Source organism: Pipistrellus kuhlii, unplaced genomic scaffold (genome assembly GCF_014108245.1).
Source record: "Pipistrellus kuhlii isolate mPipKuh1 unplaced genomic scaffold, mPipKuh1.p scaffold_m20_p_15, whole genome shotgun sequence".
Taxonomy (NCBI): Eukaryota; Metazoa; Chordata; class Mammalia; order Chiroptera; family Vespertilionidae; genus Pipistrellus; species Pipistrellus kuhlii.
In genome coordinates this window covers 39,310,739-39,336,367 of record NW_023425460.1, presented here as the reverse complement: position 1 = coordinate 39,336,367, position 25,629 = coordinate 39,310,739, and the positions used below count along the sequence as shown (strand labels likewise).

Below are 25,629 nucleotides of genomic sequence, written 5' to 3'. Positions count from 1 at the left end.
AAACTTTGTATAGACTAGCAAAATCCCTCTACCAGTGTCTTCCAGCTATGAGTAAAGAGGCTGGCAAATTTACCTCCTCTATAAGTATAAATGTGAGCAATCATTAAAACAAACTTTTCAGGGCTCTGAATAATGACCGAAGTAAAAAAACAAACAAAGAAAATAACCAAAAAAACCCCCACCATAAGAAGTGTTTATTCATAGAAAGCTGGCAGAACTTCAGGTAAGAACATCCCCATCTCGCCTCCTAGCTTAGTTGACTAGAATGATGGCGTTACCAGGGCAGGGCTGCCAGAGAAGGACGACTTGATTTGGAGCAGAGGGCAAAACCCAGGCCGTGTATCACTGTCAGTAAAAGTAGCAAACTTGGTAGGGAAATGAATGGGGAAATGTCCACAGTTCTGCTAGCCCAAGGTTGCAGTTGGGGTGAGCGACAGACCTAACAGCAATGTGATGTGGAGATACTGGAAATGAGAGACAGCCATAGTTGTGTCAGGGAGCGCTATGTACATCTCCTATTCCTTGCAAAGTATGTGCACATACTGGGATGACCCCAGTGAAAAGCCAAAGCCAAGGCAGGCTTGGCTGAACTTGGAATGTGCTCCTAAACACACATACAAATCACTTGACAGGGTATGGGAGCCTTATGGGTTGGAGTTTTTTTGGTACAACTTCTGCTCAATCATTGGCTGGCCACTAAGCTATGCACATAAAGGGGAAACCCCCTAGAAATCCAGGCTCATAAAATAAAAATAAGTAAAACAAACAAACAAACAAACAAAAACCCAAAAACCTGCAGGGGAGATAAATCCTGTATATTATGTTCAGGAAAGCTACTTAAAAATATCAGAACCTGAGCTATTATAATATACCATCTAAAATGTCTAAATTTTCAACAAATAAATTATGATATGTCAAAAAGAAAATAAGAAAAAGTGCAATCTATAATAGGGAAAGGAAAATAGTCAATAGAATCTGTTTCTGAGTGGTTCTAATGTTGGATTTAACAAAGACTTCAAAGTAGCTATTATATATATAGAGAGAGAGAAAGCAAACAAGCAGTGCTACCTGCTTATTTGCTTTCTTTCTCTCTATATAATAGTTACTTTCAATAAATATATTGAAAGAGTTTAAGAAAACTATGATTACAGAATTAAAAGAAATTATCATGATGATATCTCAACAAATAAAGAACCACAATAGAGAAAGAGGAACTAGAAAAATTATAAAGTTGAAAACTACAATGGATGAAATGAAGAGAAATCAGTGAACTTGACCATTTGTCAATAGAAATTATACACTCGAAGAAGACAAAGAAAAATATTGAAGAAAAATGAGCAGAACCTCAGAGATCAGTGTGACAATAACCTATATACCAATTATGGGAGTCCCAGAAGGAGAAGGGACCAAGTAAGTGGCAGAAAATATCTTGGAAGAAATAACAGCAGAAAGAGAAAATCTTGAAAGCAGCAAGATAAAATAACATTATGTACAGACAAACAACAATATGAGCAATGGCTGACTTTTCATCAGAAACAATGGAGGGAGAAGACAGTGGAATAAGATATTCAAAGTGGTGAAAGGGGGTAGGGAGTGAATATAACCTATCTACCACAAATGCTATATCTAGCAATACCATCCATCAAAAACTGACAGTGAGCCCTAGCTGGTTTGGCTCAGTTGATAGAGTGCTGGGAACTAAAGGGTCCTGTGTGTGATTCCAGTCAAAGGCACATACCCAGGCTGTGGGCTTGATCCCCAGTAAGGAGTGTGTAGGAGGCAGCCAATCAATGATTCTCTCTCATCATTGATGTTTTTATCTCTCCCTCTACCTTTCTCTCTGAAATCAATACAAATATATTTTAAAAAATGAAGGTGACATAAAGACATTTCCAAATAAGCAAAGAATGATTTCTTTTGTTAGCAGACTTGCCTCATCAGACTAAATGATGCTATTCACGCTGAAAGGAAATGACAGCAGATGGTAACTCAAATCTACAGAAAGAAACGAAGAACCCTGGAAATGGTAAATATAAAAAAAACACAGCACATTTGTATGTATTTTTCTCTTTTCTTAATTTCTTTAAAAAACATCAAGATTGCATAAGCAGTATTAATAATTCAATACTGTTGAGTTTATGACATGTATAGATATGAAAATCATGGTACAAATGAACAGGGAAGAAGTTGAATGCACTGGAATAAAATTGCTATATTTATTAGAATTAAGTCGTTTATAAGTTTAAGTAGTCTGTAAAAAGTTAGGATATACTTTGCAATTATCAGATCAAAGACTTAGAAAATAACAAACGTAGTTTTAAAAAATCAGCAGATGAATTAAAATGGTTTAACAAAAAGATCTGTTTTATAAAAGAAAGCTGAAAAGGAGAAAAGAAAACATGAGATACATAGAGAACAAATACAAAATGGCAGACATACATCCAACAAGACAAAATAATCATGTGAATGTTACTGGATTAAATACTCCAATCAAACAGCAGGTGGTCAGACTGGATAAAAGAAACCCAACTTTATGCTGTCTACAGAAGCCATACTTTAGATTCAAAAGTATATGTAGGTGGAAAGCTAAAAGATAGAAATACATAATCCATGAAAACAGTGACCATAAGAGAGTCTGAGTGTCTATACTGATAGCAGATAAATAAACTTTAGGGCAAGAATATTCCCCAAGACAAAGCGGGATATTTCAGAAACATAAAAGGGCCAATTCATTAGGAAGATATGGTAATTACAAGTATATATACACTTTACAACCAAATCCTGAAATACATTAAGGCAAAACTGACAGATGAAAGGGGAAATAACAAGTTCAATAATTATATTTGAAGATTTCAATACTACACATGAAAAAATCTGATAGAATAACTGGACAGAAAATCAGTAAAGATTTAGAAGATGTCAACACTATCAGCCAATTGACCTAATTATAGGACACTCTACTTAACTACAGAAGAATCCACATTCTTTTCAAAAGCACGTGGAATATTCCTCAGCATAGAGCATATGTGGGCCATAAAACAAGTCTCAATAAATTAAAAAGACCTGAAATCATAAAAGGTATATTCTCCAACCATAACAGGAGTACTTTAGAAATCAATAACAAAAAGAAAGTAATTTGGGAAATCCCCAAGTATTAGAAAATTAAGTGAAACACTTATAATGAACCCATGAGTCAAACCAGAAATCATAATGGAAATTAGAGGTTTTAAAATGAATGAAAATGAAACAACTATTAATATTTGTGGGATGCAACTAAAGCAAAACTAATAGGGAAATTTATTTGCTTAATTGGAAAAAAAGAAAAGTTTCAATTCAATAATCTGAGCTACCAAATTAAGAAATTAGAGAATGCAAATTAAGCCCAAAACAAGCAGAAAAAAGGAGTAAGGGTTAGATCAGAAATCAATGAGAGAGGAAACAGAAAACAATAGAGAAAAGCAATGAAACCAAAAGCTAGAATGACTAAGAAACAAGAAAGAAGACAAAATTGCCAATATAAAGAATGAAAAAGGAACATAACTACTGAGTGAACAGAAATGAAGACAATTATAAGGAAATATTCTGAAAAATTTTATGCCAAAAAATTAGATAATTTAGGTAAAATGGACAAATTCCTAGAAATACACTAGTAGCCCTGTGCAGGAATTGGTGCACCAGTGCTCGCTGCTGCCCTCTAGTAGCTCTCTGCCTGCTGCCCCATCCTCCTGTAGCCCCCTTACCCCCCCTCATAGCTTGCTGCCCTGGCACCTCCTATAGCTCTCTGCTGCCAGCTTGTAGCTTGTTACCCCACCCTCCTGCTGATCCATAATCCAGTCATTATGTGATCAGTCGTTATACTTCATGGTGTAATGACCATTTGCATATTATGTCTTTATTATATAAGGTTCTATCACATACAGCAAGCATGTCAAACTCGTGGCCTACAACAAATATTTTTGCAGTCCAGTCAATATAACAGTATGTAAGAAAAGTTTTAATAAAAATTTTGTAATGTAATTTTTACAATATCCTGCTATACATAATTATTAATAATGAATGACAACGTTTACTAATGACTGATTACTATAATCGTGTTGCATTCATTTCCCTTATGTGCTTTACGTGCAGGTGCACCATTTCTCTCTACTAATACTAGCAGCGAATATTTTAGCAGCCGCTTGCCACATCATTAGTCTTGGAATGACTTGTTTGGTGTGCGCAACAGGAAATATTTCGCTTTTGGAGAACAAGAAAAATAGGTTTACTTGCATTATGCTTACTAATTTGTGCAGTTATTCAGTGTCCGGTAAGTTAATATTCAAGAAAAAATTAATTTTATTAAAATGTCCCATTATTTTATGTTAACAATTACTCATTTGTTTTAGCCCTTTGTATTCAGAATGTCTATCGAAATAAACCAATGTTTCTATGAAAATTGAAGATTTTTTTTTTTTTTTTTGTGGCCCACATAAATGTAAACCTTGTTTATTTGGCCCATGTTAATCTTTGAGTTTGACTGCTTGACATACAGCAAGCATCATTTAACATCATTGATAGGTTCTATGACTTTAAATGAAATAAAATATAATGAAATCAATTTTATTATAGGCTAATTGATATAACCAAGAGTTAAATTCTTATGGCATCACATCAATGTTATAATGAAACAACGTTGAACAAACCTATTGTATGTAAATGAAAACTAATATTCATCCTACACAAACTCTTTTAGACAATAAAGAAGAGAATACTTCCCAACTCATTCTATGAGGCCAGAATTACTCTGATACAAAAGCTAAACAAAAGATATCACAATAAATATCTATCATGAACATAAGACACCACAATGTTTTACAAATATCATCAAACTGAATCCAGCAACATAGATCAAACACCATGACCAAATGTGATTTATCCCAGTAATGCAAGGTTGGTTTAACGAAAATCAAGTAATGCAATACACTACATTAATAGAATAAAGGATGAAACTCACATGATCATCTCAGTAGACATAGTAAAAACATCTGGCAAAATCCAACTGCTATTCTTGATAGAAACTCTCCATAAACTCGGAATAAAAAGGAACTTCCTTAATCTGATAAAGGGCATCTATGAAATACCTGCAGCAAACATCATACTTAATGACTGGGCCAACATGTCTGTTTACCCCAACTATCAAAATTGCACAGATGCACTGGGGTAGGAACTGCTTTGGAACTGTGTAAGCAAAACAGTTCAAGAGAACAAAAAATTACCTGAAGTTAGTAACTTACAATAAAATACTGACAGGTGGGAGAGAATGTGCCAAGGCAGAAAACTTTGGATCAGGTTACGCTAAAAGACAAGACCAGGCAACCTCCAAACAATGGAACGTGGCATAGTATGTGGTCAAGAGTGTGAACTGGGTGTGATCCTGGCTCTCTGCCACTCTTGAGCTGTGTGACTGGACAAAATCCTTATCTCTCTGGGCCTCAGGATAATAAGAATGCCTCTCTTATAGGGTTGTGGTGAGGATTAGATAAGATAAACCATATGCAGACAATATCACATAGTGAGCACCGTGAAAGCAAAGGGTTGGTATTATTTCTGTAACCATGCCCTTGTGTGGCTTTGAAACAGGGTTTGTAAACTGTGTGCCTATGTTGGGGCAGTGGCTTCTGTGTGTCAGCCTGCACGTCATTCTGCTAACAAAGCCTCAAGAGAAGTGGCTGCCCCTATTAGGCACTGGGGGTACCACAGTGAGCCCCTCATTGTCATTTATGGAATTTATGGACCTCTGTCCCTCTCAGTCCCTCTTCCCTCCCTCCCACCCGAGCTGGGTCTTGCTTAGCCACTCCATTGCCATCTGTGGGAAAACATGATTGGCTGCGCTTATACTCAGGGGTGCGGAGGTCTTTTTCTGCATAAGTTTACAGTTGAGAACAAGGAAAAGACCAAACCCAAAGCCATCAGGGGCCGAGGGATCTGCCTGCATCTTGGATTTTCCTATGATATAAAAACACATGGATTTGGGGTGTAACGTGAACGGCCCCGAAATCTCCCCGGGGTAGAATTCGTGTCTCAGTTATGCAAAATACTTATGAGGAGCCTTTAGAAAAGTTACTGGGAGGGTGTGTTAACTGAAAATCAAGATAACCTTTCTTAGGCATGCTTTCCCATGTACTCCAAAATCTTCCCTGTCTGACCAGAGTAAGAGTGGGAGAGATGCCTGAAAACGGGAAGTTTTTTCCCTTCTATTTTTCTCCCACCTCACATGAGTTGGGCACTCTTGGAATGAAGGGGAGCTTTGCCATTTGTAGACAAGAATGAAGCCTTTTGTGAACACCCTAAGTACACCACTGACGTGCTTTAAAAAGTGTCCAAGGCTATTTTTGGAGAACATGCGGTTGGCTGTGCCAAATTGAAACATTGACTTATCGCCCAATTTAGCAATAAAACATTAGAACTTACAATTAGGACTACTCTGTTTACTCCAAATGAGTTTGTCAACATGCTGCAAATATATTTCTGTTATCATAATAAAACCGAGAAAGGGGTGGGGTGGTCTCTGGCCCCTGAAGGCCACGCTGAGAAGCAGCACTCCGGAACACGGAAATGTGAGCTGCCTTGTCATATAGGCAACGGCTTTTCCCCGAAGAGCAGATCCTGGGTGTAGCTAAATTCGTGCATAATGGGTTTATTCTCATTCACAAAACAGGAATGACTTTATGGTTCCAAAGTAAAACTAGTGGAAAAAAATATGCTGGCAGATTTGCTACAGATGTGGTCTCTGACACGTACGCACAGGGAATCTGCTATTAATCACATGGTAAGATTTGAACATTATGAAGTACAAGGCAGACAACCATTAAGTTCAAGGTCTGACTTGATAAAGAAGAGAGAGAGAGAGGGAGGGAGAGAAAGAGAGAGAGGGAGAGAGAGAGAGAGAGAGAGAAGAGGAAAAGGATCAGCATGCCTGTGTATCCACTATTGTGTTGAAACATACTGCTTTAAAAGATATAATTCATCCACTTCCCGTTTTTTGCCCCATTTTATTTCAAGGTCAGCCTGCCTTTTGGTGGGTTCTCTTGGCATGGATGCAGACACAATTTTGGGGAAAAGCTCAGCCCTTCGGCTGCCCCACACGCTGGGCAGGGTAGGGCATTTGTTCAAGGAACCCAGACACCCAGACACCACGAACCCGGGACCAGGAGGGCAAGGAGCACATTTGGGAATGGCTCAGCACCTAGGCTCGGCAAGCCTTTGTCACCACCTGCCTCCAGGGTTAAGGTGGCCACGGTAATTATGCCAAGGCTGTGCATTACTCTGACAAAGTAATCCATCAAATAATTTCTCACAATTTCAAGTCGCCCCTCGAATTTTCCTTACCTCCAAAGCCAGCTGGATATTATATTACTGAAGCTGTTGAAAGGGTGGAACACTAGCCGTGGAGCCAAAGGCCATAGCAACTATGCAATGCATAAATTTTTATTGTTTGCTCAGTATTGAAATCTCATTAGGGTCCATAATTCATCTGAACACCGTGAACATTTACATCTGTTGATCATGAGAACTTAGAAGGAATGTACACCTTTGGCACTTGTTTGCAGAGGCACAGTGTGTGTGTGTGTGTGTGTGTGTGTGTGTGTGTATGCGTGTGTATATGCACGCACACACGTTCATATGTTTTTAGCCCTTGAACAGCTGTGGTTTAAATATCCCTTACTCCAACCAATTTCCAACCTGCATTTAAATATCCCAAAGTTGTTTTCATTTGGCAGCTTGCAGACAAAGACTCGGTTCTCTTCGAGTCCAGCTTAATCAATGTTGGAAAATTCCACTCATTGCACACAGGCCTTGGTGCAGTTCTGCTGTGTTAATGATCTCAGAATTATCCCGAAGATTATATGCCTTTCTTTCAATGTATATATGCTTTTGTCTTCACTTAATTATGGCTTCGGAATTCACTCGAGAGAGAAAATACAACCGTGACTGTTTTAGGATGGCCAGGTCCACGTCCACATGTTTTTGGTGTGTGTGTGTATGTAAATCTCTCTCTTGCTAAGTTCTACCCTTTTGCTTTGGCAGTAGTTCATTTACAAGGCTCTTAGCAATTCCATGGACACTATATTTTGAAAGTGACAATCAATGAATCACAGAATTGAAACTGGAAGGTGAAGGGGCCTTAGGAGTCATCTAACCAAGCCAGCCCTCTTCCCCCAACACAACCTGGACAAGCAGTCTGTCAGGAATGCACCTCCTTTGGGAATGAACTATGGCAGCAGTGGAAAGGCCCTTGGCTCACACTCCCTAGCAGCTCAGGACAGAGATGAAGGGAGAACACTGTGTCCCATAAGAAGTCTGGAGGGCATTTAGGTGGCCCAAGTGCGAGCACCCAGATTGGCATCTGGTGAGGGCACCCACTAGCAGCCAGACCTTCTGACAAGTCTTGTCAACTCCAGCTGCTCTTCAGCGGGACTTCACTAACACGCTGCGACAGGAAGAATGGAGAGCAGATGTTTTCACTCAGAGGCTTGGAAATGCTCACGTCCCATCTTCTCCTCCAAGAGGAAGGGCACGAGCGTCCACTAGGAAAAGGAAACCAAAGGGCACGCACATCCACATGGGAAAAGGAAGCTAAAAGGATGAACACGGGGCCAGCCTGGTCCAAGCCTCATGGAAATGTCCTTTCCAGGTGCTTTCGAGTCAGCACTCAACTGTTTACGGCGGTGCCACGGCCCCGGACATAGAGAGGAGCACACACCAGAGCAGGGCGGGGGGAGTGATGGAATTCCACTCTGGGGTAAAAGGGAAGAGATCTGGGTCTGGAGATGCAATGATGGGCAAAATCACACAGGGGCCTGGCTTCCTGGAGCTTCCAGACCTTGCTGAAACACACACACACACACACACACACACACACACACACACACACACAGACACACACAGTACAATTCCCAACTGTAAGTCCCACATAACCATGAATACAAGAGAAGCAGATAGGAACCATGAGAGTCCGGAAGACAGGCCTGTGTCAGTAGGATTTCTACAAAAGTAGGTACTGAAATGGAGTTAGGAGTGAAGGAAGTTTATTGGAGGGTATCTCCTGGGAAAGATAAAAGAGGAGAGACAGGATTGGGCAGGGAAAGGATCTGACCATCCTACAGCTCGAAACTCAGGAAAGCAAAAGGGGGAAGAGGGAGGAACCGGTAGGTAGAGCCTGAAACCACATGGCAGCTGTGGGCCAATCTCAGGCAACCCAATGAGGAGTGCTGGGGCAAAGACTGCTCCGTTCCATCAGAGGACTCCCAGTGGACAAAAACGTCTTGTCTCTAGGACCCCATTGTGCTCACGCAAAGGCTAGGCTCAGTTGCTGAGCTGGGTACCAGCAGGTGCCAACACCTGGAGCTACTGCATGCCTCTTGGCTTGATGACTATACCTCTATGGCTGCCATAAGCCTGAGCTCAGCGAGGGCCTTGGAGAGGGCTTCCCTAGGGTGGTGATGATGTTGAATTGAGATCTGAAGGATGCACTGGGTCAACAGAAAATGGGGGAGGGTGGGACGGCAAAAGATTCCAGGCAGTGGCACAGCATGCTGGAGGGACTGTGAGTCGGCAGGGTGTCCAGAGAGAATGATGGGAAGGAAAGGAGCTGAAGGGGAGGTAGAGATTGGATGGTGCTGGTGTGGGGCTCTGTAAGGATCTTGTTTCTTACTGGCCACGTGGTTTTGAGAAAGTTACTAACTTCAGTAATATTTAGTTTCCTAATTTATAAAATGGAAACAACATAATATACATTATAAGGTTAATGTGAGGATTAAATCAGATTATACATGTTTAGCTCTGAATCTGCTATGTGGGGAACACTTGGTAAATGTTGGATGGTAGAGCAAATCTCAACTGGAGATGCCCTCTGAAAGAAGGCAAAGGAAAAAAATGAACTTACTTGAAAATCTTGTTTTCAAAGGTTTGAAAGCTTTATTCAAAACAATGTGCATGCATTTGAGCAAACTGTACACAAAATCGCTAAATTCCCTGTCTACCAACATCCTGGTGCTACCCAAATCCTCAATTATTGAAATTCCAGGCATATAGATAAGTTGAGAATTAGAGCATTGACATTGGCAATTCAGAACTGAATAAGTAATAAATAGCCTGACAGAAAACTAGTCCACAAGAAACCCAAAGAGTGGGAGCTCTTACAGACAACAGCACATGGTAAATGCGGAATATGGCTCTACGGAGCGTGGTGGCTTCCATATAAGAGCGATACTGAAAATATAGTTATTTTTCCTTATTTTCAGATTAATTTCAAACCACAAGAAGCAGGAAACAAAAACCAAGAAGTGATGAAAAACGAATACTGGCTGTAGCTGCTGAAGCAGATTTGATTTTTTAAAAATACGGTATATATATATTTTATTAATTTTTTTTTTTTACAGAGAGGAAGAGAGAGGGAGAGAGTGTTAGAAACATTGATGAGAGAGAATCATCGATCAGCTGCCTCTTGCACACCCCCTACTGGGTATGTACCCATTACCAAGGTACATGCCCTTGACTGGAATCGAACCCGGAACCCTTCAGTCCGCAGGCTGACACTCTAACCACTGAGCCAAACCAGTTTCAGTTTGATTGTTACAGAAAATTTTTGCCTAGATGGTCATATATTTTTTAAAAGTAGGTGAACATGTGCTAACCGACTACTGGTAGCCTCTAAATTCAGATCTGGATCAGCTGAAAATCCAGTCTGACTTCTATGTCACTGGCCTCATGAGTGTATATGAGTTTGAAATAACCTGCCCCAGGGATGAGCTCCCCCCTGGAGACGTGTTCACAATAGACTTGCTCTATTGGTGGCAGTTAGAAAAACCACCACCAGTCCGTTCGCAACTGTGAAACTCCAGCCATGTTTGTCTCTGTGTCAAAATCCAGTCTCCCCTTCAAAAGACACATCTGGCAGCCCTATCCTATGAGCTCACGCATCACTCCCTTTGATGAGCTCCAACATCGTTCCCTTTGACCTCTCAGCACCTAGCAGATGCACAAAGCTGTTATTTTCAGCTGTTTATCCCCTTGTTTATTCCCTCCGAGGAGATTCTGACGGCCTCTGACACTTGGAAGAGTGGTAATCACGGAGTATCTGGCCTCCACGATGGGAAATCTTGAGATGAGATATTGGTATTATCATCCAAAAGGACTGTGAATGCGTGTATTCTTGGGTGTTTTCCTTCCCTCTTTTCCCTTTTCAAGCTGTGATACCGCCTACGTGAGGTTTCCACAGCCACGCCGACAAAACATGTTCTTTGAGGATTTGAAAGTATTCCACATATCAACATAGATGATCATCCCCTCTGCCCACCAGACTCCTGAACTTCTCCTGCATATTTTTTCCCTCTGCCAGAGCTTATCAACTCTGAGGTCATTGGGATGTGTCAAGAACGGCTTGGATCACAGGGCTGAACCTTAAGCAGATTGGACAGGAATTTCTTCATTCAGACACAAAAATGTCTGATGAGAAAGTTACTTATGCGTCCCAGCGGAGGAGGAAGTGGTCCACCTTTGCTCATAAATTAGATGGTAGTATTGACCAAACTCTCCAAAAAAAAAAAAAAAAAATTATTTTCCAGAAGGCATGCTACCTAATGGAATCGCTCCATGCTCCTGAGCCTTTCACAAAAGCGAGTCATATTGCAAGTTATTTTTAAAAAACCCTCCCCAGTTTTATTTTTGCCACGGATTTTCCAAGGATACCTTTAGCCAAATAGGAGTGAACAGGAGAAAGTCTTAGTTCTGTACAGGATAATGACATTTGTTAATATAACATCCTATGAAATATTTGTATTCAGTCTAGTTTGGGTCATGCAAAGGTTTGTGGGAATTTTTGGCCTCAGCAGAAGAAACTAACAACTGCTCGGAGGTGCCTGCCTCCCCGAAGCCATCCCATGGTTCTTTAGTTCTTTACCTTGGCAATGATGGCCTTGTTATTAAGTTAAAAAGGAGGTGGTACTTATCCAGCTGATAAGTACTCTTTAGTCAACAGAGCCAAATATCAACAGTACAACGATTGAAATTTCTTTTGAGAGCCAAACTTTTTAAACTTAAACTTCTTCAAATGCTGCTTCTTCAAAATAGAGACTTGGAAGAGCCACACTCAAGGGGCCAAAGAGCCACATGTGGCTCACGAGCCGCAGTTTGCTGACCACAGTTCTAGGGTATGATTAGCTAGGGATGGGGCCTCACAATGATGGACCACCCAGATGGCTAGCAGGCTGGATGGACGGATGGACGGACGAAGACAGCAGCTGTGAGAGAATCTGCTCATAACCATCTTATGTCTGGACCACAGAGAGGGCGGCCCACTTCGAGGACTGTGCATGTACTCCCGTGCACCAGCCCTGCTCTGGAGCTCCCTGAGGTTGCAGCAGATGTTAAAAACCGAAGTTGCAACCTTTAAGCTGTAATGAAGGAGTTCACGGGGTTCATAATCCCAGTACCCCACCCGATTCTCCAGCGATCCCGCTGAAAGCTTTCAAACAGTCCTCGGCCCTAACACGGGGCACGCAGCGCGTGTTCAACACTGATCTGCCCATGATTACCCTCGGCTGCTGTAAAACAATCTCGCTCCCCCAGTGAATGCCGGCTGCAGCAACAATGGTGTTATTGACTTGTTGCTCCGGCTCTATTTAGTTATTACCCTCGGGGCCACAATCAATAGACTTTGCACCAAGTCAGCCTAATAAATCCCAGGCTCTCACTGGAGGTTTGCCAGGAAAGGCAAGAAAATCTATGGCAGGGAAACACTTCGAGTGCAAAGAGAGAGAAAGCTGCACTGACAGCTGTATAAATTAATTAACAAGGAGCTGCTTATTCTTCTGAAAGATCAGATCGCACATTTATCATCATTGAAGAAGTCACAGACAGGCGATCATAAAATTATCTGGTGATGTAAGAAAAACAAAAACAACCCCACCAAGTTGGACGTGCACACAAAAGAGACCCACATTCTATGGCAACTTGGTTTATTTCCCCCCCTTCCCCTTCTTTATTACATTTTCAATTACTCGACTTATAAATTTGCCTTCTCAGCACCAGTTCTGGTCAGTCTATTATTTCCAGCTTATTTGGATGAATGCGGTGTGCCTTGATAATTCTCTAAGCTTGTGGTTGAAAAAGTCAACATGATAAAAATAAAACGTTGATCATTAACATTGTTGTACTCTGGGGTTTGTTTTGCCACTCACTCTTTGGAATTTAGGAATTTAGATCATGCTTATAATGCAACAGGGGAGGGGAAAATGCTTTAGATGACAGAAGCACTGAAAGGTCAGTGAGAGTAGATGCCAGGTAGATGAATGCAGAAGATTCTGGAACCTTGGCTTCACTAAATAAGCAAATGGTGTGACAATTCAGTGGGAAAGGGCCCAGGCTCAGGGACAAGGCGATCCTCTCACAGATTTAAACAAATAGAACAGACCATGGGGCTCCCAGAGCTTACTTGCATGGCAGTGGTACCTCCTAGAGTCCACATCTCAATTTGTCTTTGGTCCCAACTCCTCCCACACTAAAATCTGTAACTTGATGGAAAAAGGGTCTTTCTAAATGCCTAGTGATTTCAGTTTTTCAATTCTAGGGTGGAAGTGTCAGAAAAGGTCTTTAAACATAATCCCAAGATCCAACCTCAAATAATCACTCAGCAGACTGGCCACCATTCTGTGAGGGCCCATTAGGTATGGGGCACTGAAACGGCCATTGACTGGCCATGACACAGGCGTCATTGTTCCCAGGCGTGGAAAGCTTGTTTCATTGCCTCGGTCTAGCCTGGGATATGTCTGCATGTTAACACACGCCTGAGAACACAAAGGGCACAGCAATCCCCTCAAATACGTGCCCTTAAACTTGGAGGGCCCTCGGGGGGTGGGGGTGCCTGCGAGCAAACACGTGAAACCCGTTTTATTGTGGGACTGCTAATTGTGTTGTCCCGATAATTTATTGCCTCTTATAAATGGTTTCCAGGTAATAAGAGTTAATTGACTCAAGAGACTTTCATCCATTGCAATTATCTCCTAAGATTGTACATTAGGCTGGTGAACTCTCTATGAATTGGGTCAAAAGTACTACCCGAACAGATGCATAAAAAGACAGCGGAACTTAAAATCATCACCCCAAACTTATTTCTCAATGTGCTCACAGAAAGCTGTTCATCCTTACATTAATTCACCACCCCAAGCATGACCTGGCCTTGAGCTTGAAGACTGGCCAGGACTCAGGCCTCCAAGTTCACCCACCTGACTCCCATCTCATTTGCCATGAGAAGACCAGGGCTCGGAGGGGAAGTGCTGCTCCTAGCAAGTCCCTCGATGGTCAGCTGCAGAGCCAGGCCTGGGTCATGGATGTTCCACCATCTTGTTCTGGTATCCTGAAGTCTCAGCTAAGGAGAACCTAGGTGGAGAGGCAGAGACGCTTCCTCCAGCCTTTGTGCCTCTGCCTTGATGTCTATTTGGCGTTCCTTTCCCCAACGACATAGCTCCTGAGTTGCTTTTCTGGTGGCCTCAGCTCTAACCCTGAACGCACAGCCTCTTTTTTTGGACACCTTCTCCAAACCTTGGATCAATGGCCTTGGGTACCTAGAGGAACCTAACTCTACAGCCACTAGTTGCCTTGCCTTGGCAGAGTTGCTCAGTGTCTCCGAGATATAGGTGTCTTCTATAATATGTCAAATGATGCCGTCCTGCTCAGTTCTAACACCCTATGATGTACTCCTCATGAGTTCCAGTGTCCTGTTGGGTTTGCACAGCTCTTCCTACTGCTCTCAGGGTCTTTATATCCACCAGCCTTCTGCTGCCCACCCAGGTAAGTTCTAGATCCTGGCAATGACGCTGTGCCTTCACTCAAGGGCAAGGTACCATTCAGGGAATTGCAGGCCCAGAGGAAAATATGAGTTCACACTCTGAAGATCCTCTCTTCCATATAGAAGGCTATGCTGGCTACATGTTTTCTTTCCAATCAATGGTGTCTGAAAGGATCCAGGGTACTGCTTGCAACACTGAGATGTGTTGAGGCCTGAGCACCTTCCCAAAACACCCTCAGCCAAGATGGGGTGTGTCCAAGCAGTGCTCTTTTCTAAGACTTCCTGGGATTAATGCTTTGAGTAGAGGGATGGGGCTAGCTCAGAATAGTTTATGAGGTGGTTTTTGCCTCTGGAATTGGATGCTATCTGGATTCTGGGGCTCTAGCCTCTATAACCGGAAGTAGCCGGCACAGTTAGCCTTTTGCCTGGTCAGTGGTGGAAGAGGGAGAGAAGCATGATAAGGGTAAGCTCACATGCTCTGTATGGGCACTGGACACCAGGTACCATGTGCTTTCCCTCCCTTGGAATGCTTTCTTTAACCCATTCAATACTACATTCATTATCCACTTTAGAGATGAAAAGACATAGGCTCAGGAGATTAAATAACTCATCGAAAGTCACATGGGTGGCCACGAATCAGCTCTTAGTCTTTGACAAATGGTTAATTCTATTTCTGTTATACCTTACTTCTCCCAAAAGGCTCAGAGATGGCAGGGAAGTAAGAGAAGGAATAAATTAAGGTGATTAAATCACTACCCCATTGTGTTTATTATTTCATCCACTTAGTGGGTGTACTTTATTAACTTTAGGGTTACACTCCATGGCTTGCAGACCAGAGCTTCTGAAGTGGCTCTCTCATTGTGAAGTTGACCTTTCCTGCCCTGTCATTAGCCAGTGGGTGTCTAGGTGGGCTGGGCTAAGGTATGTCTTAGCAGGCGTCCTCAAACTTTTTAAAGTGGGGGCCAGATCACGGTCCCTCAGAGAGCTGGAGGGCCGGACTATATGAACTACTAATTCCTACTGTAACACCTCAGCTGCGCTCACTGCCCAAAAAACCTGGCGGGCCGGATCAGACTCCTCTGCGGGCCGCATGTGGCCCGCGGGCCGTAGTTTGAAGACGCCTGTTAGAGGATGACCACATCATGCCACAGTTCATTTCCCCCCCCTTTAAAACATGGTTATCCAACTGGAGATCCACGTGCAAAAGAAGAAAGCTAGATCCTTTCCTCAGATCATATATAAACATTGACTCAGAATGGATCAAAGACCTAAATGCAAGAGCCAAAACTATAAAACTCTTAGAAGAAAACATAGCCATAAATCTTTGTGACCTTGGATTTAGCAACAGATTCTTGACTATGACACCAAAAGCACAAGTAATAAAAGGAAATAGTGAATAGTGTTTAATTAAAATGAAAAACCTTTGTGCTTCAAAGAACAATATCAGGAAAGTGAAAAGACCACTCATAGAACTGGAGAAAATATTTGCAAATCATATAGTTGATAAGGGACCTGCATCTAGACCTTATAAAGAACTCTTGCAACTCAATCGTAAAAAGACAAGTAACCCAATTAAAATGGGCAAAGGATCTTAGTAGACATTTCTAGGAAGAAGGCATACAAGTGGCCCTCACTGGTTTGACTCAGTGGTTAGCGCTTCAGCCTGTGGACTTAAGGGTCCAGGTTCAGTTCTATTCAAGGGCACATGCCTAGGTTGCGGGCTCAATCCCCAGTGTGGGGCGTGCAGGAGACAGCAGATCAATGACTCTCTTGTCATTGATATTGCTATCTCTCTCTCTTCCTCTCTGAAATCAATTAAAAAAAAACAACAACACGCTTTTTATTTTATTTATTTATTTTATTTTATTTTTTAAAGAAGGCATACTAATGGCTAAAAGAACAGTAAAAGGTTTTTCATATGATTAGTCATCAGGGAAGTGCAAGTCAAAACCACAATCAGACACTATTTCATACTCATGAGTAGGGCTACAGTAAAAAACTCAGACAATAGCAAGTGTTGGTGAAGATGCAGAGAAACCAAAACCCTTTTATGCTAATGAGACTACAATATGGTACAGCTGCTCTGAAAAAAACAGTTTGGTAGTTCCTCAAAAAGTTAAACACAGAGTTATCATTTGATTCAGTAATTCTACGCTTAGATTTACATTCAAGAAAAAGGAAAATATATCTCCACACACAGTCTTGTACATGAATGTTCACAGCAGCATTATTCGCAATAACTAAAATGTGGAAACACGAAGGCCACAGACTGCTGAGTGGATACATGGATAAAGACAATGTGGTATGTTATTCGTCCATGAAAATGGATGAAATACTGACAAGTACAACATGGATAAACATTGAAAACATTACGCTAAGTGAGAGAAGTCAGTCACAGAAGATCACATAGTATATGATTCCATTTATAGGGGATATCTAGACTAGGTAGGTTAGTAGGTGCTCAGGGTTTGGGGATGGAGAGATTGGAGAGTGACAGCTAACAGGGGTTACTTTTTCTTTTAGAGGTGATGATGTTCTAAAATTCACTGTGACGATGGTTGCACATCTCGGTGAATATCTCAAAACCATTGCATTATACATATACATTATACACGGTTGAACTGAAGGGTGATAAAACTTTACAAACTCCCTTCCCCCATGCCTGGCCGGTGTGGCTCAGTGGTTGAGTATCCATCTAAGAACCAGGAGGTAGTGGTTAGATTCCCAATTAGGGCACATGCCCAGGTTGTGGGCTCAATCCCCAATGGGAGGCATGTAGGAGGCTGTCAATCAATGATTCTCTCTCATCTTTGATGTTTCTAGCTCTCTCCCTTCCCCTTCTTTTCTGAAATCAATACAAATATAAATAAGCAAGAAAAACAAAACAAAACAAAAAAACTCCACCATGAAACAACCTAAAACAAGACTGTTTAAGGAGCTGCTCTTGTCGGGTAGGGGCACATCCTTCCCCACATTCCTTTCCCGGCTCCAAGGGTCTGCCTCGGGGTGGGCATGCTGCTCATTTTGGAAATGCACTTTCCTTCATCCCCTGAGTGCTGAAGACAGAGAGTGGACAATGAGCGCTCATTCCTGTGCACCTGCTGCAGGCCCAGCTCCATGCCGTGCAATGCAGAAGTTCTCTCATTCCATTTTACAACTGGCCTCTAAGAGGTACCATGCTTCCTTCACTTAAACAAGAGGAACTGAAGGAGTATTGGCCACAAAGCTCTGGTTTTGAACCCCAGTCCGTCTTCCTCCAGAGCCCAAGCACAGGCAAGCATTACTTACAGGTGACAATGTATTGGAAGGGGGCTGGGGTGTGCATGGAAGCCTTCCCTCCCCCCCCCGAGGCCTGGGGAATCCAGAGGCCTCTCCGTTATAAACCCCCCAAAGTGCTCCCAGGGAGAGCCAGAAACTCCTTTTGATAGAAGCTAGAAATTTCTTTTGAAAGAAATCATTTAAAAGTGGGGAAGGGGGCCGAAACCGGTTTGGCTCAGTGGACAGAGTGTCAGTCTGCGGACTGAAAGGTCTCAGGTTCGATTCCAGTCAAGGGCATGTACCTTGGTTGCGGGCACATCCCTGGTAGGGGGTATACAGGAGGCAACTGGTTGATGTTTCTCTCTCATCAATGTTTCTAACTCTCTGTCCCTCTCCCTTCCTCTCTGTAAAAAAATCAATAAAATATATTTTTAAAAAAAGTGGGGAAGGGGGACTTTAGCAGCTGTAGCTGACACTCTGAACCCCATCTTTACACGTCTTTGTTTCTGAAGAGCATGTTGTTTGTGGTTAGGAAGAAACATAGCCGTTGAGTTTTCAGGAGGTATTTCTATAAACATGTGGCAGAGTAGGATGTTAGGAGATTTCACGATGGAATTAATTTTCTTTTCAAAAAACATTTGGCTTTAGTTACTCCTGTTCATGAGGCTGGATCCTTTAGCCAAACTTTTGTTTTCATGTCAAACCAGAATGGTTGGTGCCCAAGTTTGACACACGGCTGCAGCCTGTCCACCTCTGACACTACCCTGCCGGGTGGTCACAGACCAGTCCCTGGCCCTCTGGGGTGACAGCACCTTGCTGGACTCCAATGACTGTTTGTAGAATACAATTGTCAAACATGGGGCATGATGGGTCGGAACAGATCAGACTACCAGCTGGCAAGCCTGTGGCCCGGTCCCACCTGCCAGATGTGTTTGTTTGGCCTATTCAGTTCTTTTTTTTTTTTTTTTTTTTTTTTTTTTTTAAATTCTTGCCAGTATTTACCAACAAGGAGATTTGCAATGTAGAACTCAGGCATTCTGGGAAATCTGACCTTAGCAGGCCCCATTCCCCCAAGGCAGCAGTAGAAGGCATTCAGAGACTTTTATTCTCCTGTTACATCACCTCGTGGCTCCTCTTACTCACCTGTGGGCCTATCTGGTTCTCAAGGGTGCCTGAGTATGCCACCTCTGAACTGGATCTCTTCCCAGGTTCCTACCAGCCCTCCCAGGCTATGCTCTGAGCTTTGTCGTGTTCCAACAGGAAGGTAAAGGCGAGGCGAGACACTTGACTTTGCTACATACCTTTTCACATTCTATACAGAGCAATGAGTGGCACAGACTGGGGATAGTGTCACAAGGAAAGAAAAGCCCTTGTGCATACCACATTGGCCTTCATGCTTGACACCACACCTAAGGGAGATCCCTGGAAGGCTTTTAGCCCTCATCATCGCTCTACCTTTCCCCAGGACCTCCAACTGATGGGTAGGTGGGTACATCCGGTGTAGACTGGAAGGCTGTTGCTGGCAAGGCAGGCTAGTGAAGATGAAGACATGGCAATTCCATGGTTTCATCTGACATTACAATATCACTTGGATTCCAAGTCAACTCATTTGCTTCCTTGTGAGAATGGGAGATCCACAGACCCTAGCAAATCAAACACTGTCTTCCCTCTCATTAAAGGCTGCGAGGTCCTTCCACTCAAAGAAGGGCACAATTTCTTGCTGCCATGACCCTATCATGAGGCGCCTGAATTTTGGTTCTCCCTATTTCACACAAAAATGGTCTGGAGCAGACGTGTGGTTTATCTTTTCTAGTCCTCCTGGTTTTTCTTTCAAGACACGAGTAGCTGTCAGTCCTACAAGGCCATCATTACTTCCTAATGGATTAAAGAAAGAATATTTTTCATTTTGAATTAATTATAAACCTAACAGGAAAGTTGCAAGAACAATAAAATGAGCTCTTACATCCTTTACCTCGTCTTAGTGATTGCTGCTATCTCACCCCATAAGCTGTCCCATTCTCACTCTCTCTGCATATCTCATGGGGAAGGACCCTTTGAAAATGAGTCACAGACTTCAAACTCCTTCACCAAAATCAGGGACTTCAACAATGTATAAGCCTGACATCAAATCCACAGCCTACACTCCAGCTCTGCCAATTGTCCTAACAATGCCCTTTACAGACTCCCGCTACCTATCCCCACCCACACCCACCCCATTTTCAACCTAAGATCACACAATTGCATTTACTTGTCTAGTTTTCACACTGTACCCTTGGTGTCCTCCAATCTGAAATCCTAACGTGGTTCAAAAGATGCTTTCTCTGTGGCACCAGAGAAACAGAATAGATAGATAGAAACTGGAGACAGGCAAAAAGGGGGAAATCCTCAAATGCAATGGGGAGGCCCAAAGAAGACACCAAACGTTCCCTCCAGCTGTTGCTGCAGGAGCTGCCTCATGTGCTCAGAGCTGAGCAGGGTGACCTGCGAAATTAAGAGTCTTCTGTTTGGTTCATGCTTCCTCCCCAGACCCTGCTTGTCCTGCTCTAATCACGGAAGTCTCCAAGAAAGAGCTGTGAGGAGCCCTAATTACATTTCCAGGCTGGAGAACCATCCCCCAGTCCCGGGCCTTGCATCTCGCAAAGCTTCTAAATCGGTCCATTCTACCACCACAATGGATTCTCACACTAGGCAAGCAATTTGTTTAAATTATGTAAATCACTTCATTCTCTTTGCAAATATCTCCAGGGAGCAGGGAGCTACTGTGGTCAGACAAGGGTCAGGAAGACTAGGGTAGGACAAGAGAGTCTGAGGGCAGCTGGCTGGTCCTGGGGTCACCGACCATAAGAACTGTCTCAGGAAAGGCTGGGATGCAAGGGGGAAGAAATGCAGGGTCATGCCTTCCCAAAACACGTGGGGATGCATTTTATCTGAGCTTCTGGGGGAGACCAGGACATCAACAGGTGCCTCAGCTTTGTTCTGGCAGACACTCTGCAGCTGCCTTATGCTTGTCAGCTTTGCTGGAAGCAACAGAAAGAGAAGCAAGAGTCACCCGGACCCCCTCAACTCACCTTCCTGCAAGGGGCTTGACAATAAGACTGGTCTTGGGACCAGGCTGAGTGTCCAGAACATTCTGGGCTTTATACCATCTCTCCATGTTTTGGATGAAGTTAGTGTTTACTACAAGTTGGTTAAATGTCACATTGACCTTCAAACAATTTTTAAAATGATTATTTTTTCACTGTAACAAAACAATTTGGAAAATACAGGGAGGAGGGGAGGAAAGATGGAAGGAAAGGCCTCTTTGTTGAAAGCGTTCATCCTTAGAGAGTGTTTGCTCCCACTGTCCCAGCATACTCCACATTGTGCTTATTTGTGCCTCCCTGTCTTGAGGCACTTTATACAACATATTAGAATTATTTCGCTACCATGTTTTTATCCTGACAGCATTACTTCATGCTTAGCACTGAGTAGGCACTTAATTCCTTTAGGCACTAAGTCTGCAACTAGAGTTTGCTTGTTGTCCCCCAGTAGAGAAGGGACGTGGAGAAGCAGAAGAGCTGGATGGTTCAGACCATGGGCTCCACGTCCAGACCATCCCGGTTCAAATCCCCAAGTCCCCCCTGACTAATTGTACGACTGAGCCTTCGTTTTACCATCCGTAAGAGGACAGGACAAATCTACCTACTGCAAAGCTTGTTATGAGAATGAACAGGAGAAAACACTACCAAGAGCTGAGCACATCCCTGTCATGCAGTAAGTGCTCCGCCCATATTAACTACTATTGCTATTACTATTATTACCACGTGATCTGAAATGCCAGGTTTCAGGCACAGGTTGGCAAGCTAGCGGAAAGCATTTCCCTTTAAAAGAATAAAAACTCAAATGAAACTCTGTTTCAAAGGCTACGTAATAGACATGGAGCAAGATTTAAAGAGCCAGCATCTGAACACACTATGGCTACACCTTTCTCACTACAGTGCGACCCGTACGGATCTGGTCCTGCCTCCTTTTTCCCTCCATGGCTTCCAAGAAAGAAACCCTTGGTTCTCATCTCTTCCAATTTATCCGCCACGGCGCCAGTCACAGTTTCGTAAAAACACTTCTGACCACTGAGAAGATGACACTATCCCCACTTCCCCTTTCCGCCAGCTGCCGGCGGAAGAGAGGGAGAAGCAGATGGGCCATGCTGGCCCTCATCCTTGCTGAAAGCCACCACTTCCCCTCCTCTTTCTGACAGAATCCGGCGAGAAGTTTCGGTCCTATGGACTACAGGAAAACCTTGAGCATATTTTGTTCATCCAAAGGAAGTATCTCTCTCTCCTTTCTGAAGGGTTCGGACCTTCTCTTCTTTCCCATGGGGATCTGGGCCCTGCTTTTCCCATTGACTATTAATGTGAAAGCAGCATTTCCGCTTCCGGTGAGGTTGCCTGGAGCAACCACAGGTAAGAACCAGAGACCATCTGCTTACAGAAACAGCCTCTTTCTAACTGCTAAGTTTAAAGTTATATTTGAACCTAAGTTTATAAATCAGCTTTTCATGGAATTTAGTAAAGTTTATAAACAGAATTTCAAGTAACTCTGTAATAATAATGTTTATCTATGAAAGCACCAGCTTTTCATTATTTATGTATAGTTGACATACTTGGTCTCTTGTGTCAATTATTAAAAAAATACATTTTTATTGATTTCAGAGAGGAAGAGAAAGGGAGAAAGAAACATCAATGATGAGAGAGAAACACTGATTGGCCATCTCCTGCACACCCCCTACTGAGGATGGATTAAGCTCACAATCTGGGCATGTGCCCTGATTGGGAATAGAACAGTGACCTCTTGGTTCATAGGTTGACGCTCAAGCACTGAGCCATGCCGGCTGGGCCCTTGTTTCCTTTTTGTTTATTTCTACAAAACAACTTCACTGCCTAAGGTTTACTTTTATGCTTGATCTTATCAAAATTCCTTAACATTCATGTCCTACTACATCCATGTGGTCTGGCCCTGGATATGAACTCCACCTCAACTCCTATCACTCTCTCTTCTCTGGCCTGACCAGACACAAGGGCCTGTCTCCTGCTCTCTGTCCCCTCCCTCCTGCCACAGGGCTTTTTGACAAGCTTTGCTGTGACAAGAACATCTGTGATGCTCATGAAGGCAATGCCCTCAAACCTCAGCTCATGCATCCCTTCTTTGGGAAAGCCGCCTTGTCCCCCATGTTTAGGTTAAATCTCTAGAGCAGAGGTTCTCCAAGTGGGCTGTGGACCTGCATCATCAGCACCTCCTGGGGTCTCAGGGTCCCCTCAGACCTACTAAATCAGAAACTCTGGAGAAGGTGAGGGGTAAGGTTGGCAACCTGTGTTTTAGCAAGTCCTCGGGTGGTTCCGATGCCTGCTACGGTGTGAGAACCACTTGCTAACACAGTCCAATGCCTCATGGCATCCATGACCATTACACTCTCATATTTGTGGGTTTGGTTAATGTGTTTCCCCACAAATTGAGGGCAGCGGTCCTGTCTTTCTTGCTCATTGCTGTTTCCCAGCACAAAGCAGTGCAGAGCACACACAACAGGTGTTCAAGAAATATTTTTCAATAAATTAAAAATAAATGAATGTACATATCATGAGAAATGGGTTAGAGAGATGAACGGGTAATTTACGAAAGAAGCAGAAGTAGCAATATTTGAACATGCACAACCTCAATTAGTAAACAAAAACAACTGGTAAAACAATGTGATGTCATCTGTTTCCCCCCCCCCCCCCCCCCCCCCCCCCCGCCCCACTCCCCACTTATCGGGTTAGTGAAGATGAAAGGCAACTGTGAGACCAGCAAGGCCAAGTGGATGACCCCTGTTGTAGGAACGCATGTTAGCGCAGCTTCTCTGCCCTGCAGTTTGGCATCATTTTGAAAACTGAGCAGTGAACCAGAATTTCACCCTTAGTCATGAACTCTAGGATATATGAGGACTTGTGAACGCAGGTATATATATGGATGTATAAGAGTGAACACTAACTGTAACGCTGTTACCATGACTTTGCGATAATGCAAATAAATGTCCCTCGTTAGGCATTTATTTAAGTAAACTGTTGCATTCAGAACATCAAATACCAAGCAGCCCATAAAAAGGATGCTGCTGAGATGAACTGATTCACATAATTCATAATGGCAATGATCTCAGTATTTAGTAAAATGAAAAAAGCTCAACTTCATTAAAAATGTATATCTATAGGTGTATGGAGCAAGAGAAAAAGACATATTCAATGAAAGGCTTTTAATAGTGTGATGATAAGCGGTTTTAATTTTCTTCACAGTCATTTTTTGAATATTTTTCAATCCATTATTATAATATGAAGACTTAAAATATAATATATTAAACACCAAGTTTAGCTTAAGCAAAACAGAACCAGGAAGGTAAAGCGATTTTATAAAAACAAAACCAACCAGAGATAATGCTCCCAACGTGAGTCTTCGGCATTATTCCCTGTTTTGGATTCACCATACCGAGCGTCATCTCCATTCCCACGGTCAATCAAGAATCGCCTGCAGCTGGATACAGCGACCAAGCACTACAGGTACCGACTGGGATTGAGGAGCTGGTGACATGGTATGCATGCACAGGGCCGCCAAGAGCTTCCGGCACAGAACGGGACAAGTCCCTAACCTTCACTAGGACTTCCCGAGGCTGCCACCCCCATGGAGGGTGAGCCACCCTCCCCAGCGCTGCGGGTTGGGCATCGGTCTATGGGAAACTTCCAATAACTCCCAGAGATGCTGGAGACACTCGCTGGCAGGCATAACTGCAGTTTAAAAATCTTCTTTTCAATAAAAAAAGGATATTTCTTCCCATATTGCCCTGAGAACATACACATTCTTGCCCTGCTGTATCCCAGAAAGGGTGTGATGGCATGAATCGAATGACTAAACCATTGAGATGGCTAGAAAGGCCACTGCACAGGTGTGTGATTGGCACCCGCTTCCTTACATGTCCTTGGTGTCCCTATGGCAACAGGTGGTAAAAGAGTGAGGCTGGAGGTCAGTGGCAGAAACTCAATGACCTGGTAGCACATACAAGGTGCCCCCTCCCAATGTATACACACGTTGGCTGCCATGATTAATTCCAATGGGTTAAATCTGAAAAGAAAGGGACCTCACTTGAGCTGTATCAGCTGTTAAAGTGTGTACACATTGTTCTGGGACACCCTGTATAAATAACACCCGCCTGAGAGCTTCAAGTGAGATGGGGTTTAAGCATAAGATAGGTTCTAACACAGAGAGCTTCCATTGACACGATGCCACAGCTCCCCCACACCAAGACCCATAGCTCAGTGCAGCTGGGGCCTGGCTGCCACCAGGCCGTTAAGTTCCCTTCTTGAAGCTATGGAGCAGGGCAACGTGCTCTCAGTACAACCAGGCAGGAGAGAAGCAGGGCCTCACCTCAACCTCGTCACCTTGGCACTGATGGGGTGGGTACAATTGTGCTTGGACCTGAGACTCGTCACAAAGGCCAATGCTACGTTAAAGTCTACCATGAGGCCATACGCTCAGCCATTCAT

General features: G+C 43.0%; 1 protein-coding gene across 5 annotated transcripts in view; it reads right to left on the bottom strand.

Annotated features, from left to right (window-relative positions):
* VTI1A (vesicle transport through interaction with t-SNAREs 1A) overlaps window positions 1-25,629 on the bottom strand; it is a 294,814-nt gene that overhangs the window by 17,431 nt on the left and 251,754 nt on the right. The gene's annotated exons all lie outside the window — the stretch shown is intronic.